Raw genomic sequence first — 5,518 nt, 5'->3', positions numbered from 1 at the left:
CCCCCCCGTGGTTCAGGCCCTGTGTCAGCCGTGCCCCTCCCCCATCCACAGACTGGACACACACTAAGCCAGCCGCCCTAGATTCTGAAACGCCAGGGTTCCTCAGCCCAGTTATGGTGTGGTTGTTATTCAGATCCCAGATTCCCGATTATTTTAGCTCGACCTGTTTTCACTTTTACAGGTATGGGCTCGATATACAAAGAGCAAAGTGTTATTCATTCTTTCAAGCCTCTCAAGGATGTCTGAAAAAGAATAACACCTACCCTTGAGAGAACACAGAATATGTCCTAAATGAAGTCAGGTTAGAGTATTTAGGTCACCATCCCATCAGTGAACTCAGAGTATTGCCCATCTGTCTGAATGGACGCAGCAAACCTGCCTCCTCTTCTAGATTGGCCATTGCTTGCTCTAAGCTCCAGGCACTTACCCATTTGATCTGGGTCTTTTGATGGAGTCCAAGCCGTGGCATGTTCTCTGTTCAGACAGCATCTTAGGTATCCCGGCTCTGTTCCTTCTGCCTTAGCCTCTTGAATACTGGAGTATGGGCCTGAGCCACCACACCCAGCTAGTATTTCCTTCCCTTTAACATTACTTTATTTAGTGTGGGTGGTGTGCAAATGTCACAGTGCTATAGAAGTCAGTGGGCTATGGAGAATTAGTTCTCTCCTTCTATCCTGTGGACTCTGGGGACCCTCAAGTTTTCAGGCTTGGTAGCAGGAACACTCAACCTCTGACCACCACCAACCCCATTTTCACTTTATTTTCTTATTTATTTTTGTTTATGTCACCTTTTCTCTATTCCCCATTTCCTTCTCTATACCTTCCTTCCTTCCTCTCTCTCTCTCTATCTCTTTCTCTCTCTTTCTCTCTCTTTTTTTAGAGACAGTGTCTCATGTACCCCAGCACTGCCCAGAGTCGACAGGATACCCTTGAGCTCCTGGTTCTCCCTCTCTGCATGCTGGGATTGCAGGAGTACAGCTGTATGGCTATGTGGTGCTGGGTGTCAAGCCCAGGGCTCCCTGCACCCCAGCCCCACCGTGACCTCTACATAGTTGCTACAAGACCTCATCCCAAGAAGAATTATGACCCATGGCCTTTACCATAATTTTCTTTGGCAGGTAATAGAACTCACATAGATTCCTTTGAAATTCGTTCATGTTTGTGTCGATGCTTTTCCAGGCTTCATCTTTGCTCAAACGTCCTGATTTGTCATGAGGGTCCCAAAACAAGACAGACAATCATCCCACTTATGTGCATGAAACTTTTATCTCTGTTTGACAACTTTGGGGAATTAATGTCTCTCATGTCATTCCATATATATGCATACATATGTATATTTATACATATATATACATATATGGAATAACATTACAAAATATTAATTAAATGAGCTCATTTATTTCTCAAAAAAACCTAAATACATAAAAAGGGTGGAATAAGGGATCAGCTGCACAGGAACAACTTGGTTTTTTGGTTTTTGTTTGTTTGTTTGTTTGTTTGTTTTTCTAGACAGGGTTTCTCTGTGTAGCCCTGGCTGTCCTGGAACTCACTCTCTAGACCAGGCTGGCCTCGAACTCAGAAATCCACCTGCCTCTGCCTCCCAAGTGCTGGGATCAAAGGCGTGTGCCACCACTGCCTGGCAGGAACAACTTGTTAAAAGCAACTTAAAATGTAAATTTTATAAGTTAAAATTTAAAATCGTTCCACCAATTTCCCTCCCTAGCACCCGTAGGAAAACATCAAATAAACAAGTTTTACTAAAACCCATGGTTTTATATAAACACTCCAAACCAAGAGCCAAACCAATGGATGGGCGCTACTGGACTCATTTTGTGGGACCAGGGCTCCACCTCTGTGCTTTCCCCTCACTCTCTCTGGATTCTAGCGGACGGTGAAGTTGTACCATGAGCTGGCACCAGATGACAGAGCTCCCCCCCCCAAATTTCAACTGCATATTGATAACCACTGCCTGTTATAAGCTTCTGCAAGAGGCAACATGAATATTATCAGTAACTCAACTTTCAACCTGTCGTGTAACCTGGGAGACATGAGAAACACCACTAGTGTGGCTGAACTTGGCTGAACACGGCTGAACACTGGGTCTGGAGGAAAAATATTTTTAAAAAAAAAAATCTAAGAAAAATCCTGTTTCGATTGCTCCAGTCTCTGTTCTAATGAGATAACATTCTTGCCTGGCTATATTTCTGTTCGGCATCAACACTAAACTCATACTCTTAACCCTTTCAAGGTAGATCAGTAGTCCTGTCTGAACCTCAACCTCCACTGAGCCTCAATAAATGACACTGGAGGATGTACTGTGTCTCCCCTGTGGTCCCTTGTCAACTTTTAGGGTTGGAAGGATTTCCCTAAAGGAGCTCCGTGGACTCCCTTGGAGAATTCTTGAGAACTTTCTCTATAGATGCCTCTGATCTGTCTACCATAGCAAGTGCATTTTTGCCCATATTTACAAGTGAATAGATACCTTTTTAGAAGATATTTAGCATTTTTTCCCTCTCCTGTGACAGCTATTCTTGGTTGTCAACTTGACAACATATGGGATTGACTTAAACTCAAGTGACTGGGTACACCTATAAGGGATTTTTCTTCATTTAAATCATTTGAAGTGGAAAGACCCACTTGAATCTGGATCTTCTGAGATGAGAAGAGCCACCTTAAATCTGGGCCACACTTTTTAGTGTCAGCCTACATAGAGAACACCAAAGTCCGAGACCCTCCAACAGGGGCAGCGTTCCAACAAGACTCTGAAGAAGGCAGCCGGGGTCATCATCAAGAAGTACTACACTCACCTGGGTAATGACTTCCACACCAACAATTGCGTTGTAAGGAGATCACCATTATCCCCAGCAAGAAACTTCAGAACAGAAAAGCCGGCTATGTCACACATCTGATGAAGAGGAGTCAGAGAGGTCCTTCGAGAGGTGTATCTGTCAAGTTACAGGAAGAAGAGAGAGAGGAGAGAATTATGTTCCCGAGGTCTCAGCCCTAGATCAGGAGATCATTGAGGTAGATCCTGACACCAAGGAAATGCTGAAGCTTCTGGGCTTTGGCGGTCTCTCCCAGCCTACAGTTGGGATGAATTTCAAAACACTACGTGGAGCTGTTTAATCTGTTATGCCATATTTTCTTTCTTTCTTTTTTTTAAAAGATTTATTTAGTTATTATATGTAAGCACACTGTAGCTGTCTTCAGACGCACCAGATGAGGGCGTCAGATCTCATTATGGGTGGTTGTGAGCCACCATGTGGTTGCTGGGATTTGAACTCATGACCTTCCAAAGAGCAGTCGGTGCTCTTCCCCACTGAGCCATCTCACCAGCCCCGCCATATTTTCAATAAACCTGAAAACAAAACAAAACAAACTAACTAACAAGAACACCAAAGAAGGAAACTTTTGCTTTTTGCCTGCCTGTTCTTGCTCTCCATTTACTCTCATTAATCAAAGCCTACTTATTTGGAATTCTAATCTATACTGAAGACCATCTGAGACACCCAGCCTTGTGGACTGAACAATGACTGGATTCTCAGGCTTGCTATTGGGAGACAGCCACTGTTGGACTAGCTGGGCCCTAGCCTGTAAGCCACTCTAAAAAATTCCCATATATGTATAATTCTATCACTCATTTTATCCATTCTGTTTCTCTAGAAAACCTTTACTAATACACCTCTCATGGATTCTTGTTAGTTTTTTCCTTGCCATACCATACTCCCCAGCTTTGATGTAAGGAGAATTATATACACAATGGGGAAACACATTCTTAGCCTTCGCCCAGCCCTGCCCTCCAAATTCTAGAGATTATAGAGTCAACCTGAGGGCGCAGGCGGGGGGGGGGGGGGGGGGAAGCTCTGGGAGGGATGGGAAATGTAGGGTGCCAGGGACCCAAAAGCTCTCCCAAAGTTCCCTGCAGCGCTGGCCCTGGATTAACCCGTCATTTCCCAGGAAGAGTTGTCCTGGCTGCTTTGCTTTCCAGGGGCCTCTTGTGTTAATCTATGGAAAAGACCAACTGAGTGTGAACCTGAAAGGCTTTGTTTTGCAAAACAAAAGTTGGTAAAGCAGGCCTCAAGCTGACTGACTGAACGCTGTCATCAGACTCTTGCGAGGGGAGCCACAAAGGAGTAAAGCTTCAGTTTCCCCCTCTGCTCATCGTACTGATTATTATGACCCTTATGCCCAAGGTATTTCTCTCTCTCTCTCTCTCTCTCTCTCTCTCTCTCTCTCTCTCTCTCTCTCTCTCTCTCTCTTTCTCTCTCTCTCTCTCTTTCTTTCTCTCTCTCTCTGTGTGTGTGTGGGGGGGGGAGAAGGAGAGACAGAGACACAGAGACAGAGACACAGAAATACACACACATACAGAAAGCTGTAATAATAAACTACTCTTTCCCAATTTTTCCTCTATGCTCCCTGCCCCACCTGCATGACCAAAGCTCATTGGAAAAGCCTGTTCTCTATTGTCAATGATTAGAGGAACAAAAACCTGATTTCTGCACCCACCAACCTGTCATAATTTTACCTTCCCACTAAGAAGCATGGAGCTGTTTAAAACTTAGAGACCACAGTAGGCAGAGGGAAGGCAGCGCCTCCTTGTTTTGGAGCTGCTGCTCTCTCTGTTTTCCTTGGACAGACAGATGCAGCTGCCTTTAACCCCTGGGGTCAACTGCCCTGCACAATCCGTTAGAATGTTTATCATAGGGCATGGTTATACTGTAATAGTGCTTGCTTTTATGAATCTGTTGAGACTGAGTACAAGTATTTATTACCATCATTATCATTATTTTGTGTGTGCATGGTTGGGGGTGCGGCATGCCACAGCTTGAGTAGAGGTCAAAGGGCAACATGGAGAGGTTCTCTTTCAATCTTTATCTGAATTTCAGGGACTGATTTTCAGATCATCAGACGTGAGTGGCAAATGCCTGTATCTGCCGAGCCTTCTCACTGGCCATGCGCTCTCATGAGAGGACACACACACACACACACACACACACACACACGCACACACATGATTGAGCACGTGTGTGTGGAAGGCCAGAGGTTAACATCAAGGCTCTTCCTCAGTTGCGTATCACCCTCTTTTGAACCTGGAGCACACCAGTTAAGCTAGACTGGTCAGGAAACTCCAGAGATTTGCCTGTTTTTGCCTCCCTAGGGCTGGGATAACAGATGTGTGCCACCCTCCCTGGGGATCTGAGGCACAGAGTCCTTCCTGAAAGTTTGAGACCAGTTCTAACCTACATAGCCGGTTTCAGGCTAGCATAACTACATAGCAAGACTGTCTCAAAACCCAGAGACAAGCTGGGGATATAGCTTGGTGGTAGAGCACCTGCCTTTCATGCACAAGGCCCTGAGTTGGATCCCCACAAACTACAAATAAAACAAAAATCCAGGACACTGAAACATAATGGAAAGAATCCTGTCTTTCCAGAGGCCACTGGCTCTAATGGGATTTTGGGTTTTTTTGTTTTTGTTTTTGTTTTTGTTTTTTCTTTGTTGTTGTTGTTTTTTTTTT

The 5,518-nt window shown here is 44.7% G+C and overlaps 1 pseudogene; it reads left to right on the top strand.

Moving 5' to 3' along the window:
- The window catches only part of LOC116087815, a 4,021-nt pseudogene extending 842 nt beyond the window's left edge, over positions 1 to 3,179 (top strand).
- The last annotated feature ends 2,339 nt before the right edge of the window (positions 3,180 to 5,518 follow it).

The sequence above is a fragment of the Mastomys coucha genome, unplaced genomic scaffold (genome assembly GCF_008632895.1).
Source record: "Mastomys coucha isolate ucsf_1 unplaced genomic scaffold, UCSF_Mcou_1 pScaffold13, whole genome shotgun sequence".
NCBI lineage: Eukaryota > Metazoa > Chordata > Mammalia > Rodentia > Muridae > Mastomys > Mastomys coucha.
This window is presented reverse-complemented; position numbering and strand designations above follow the sequence as displayed.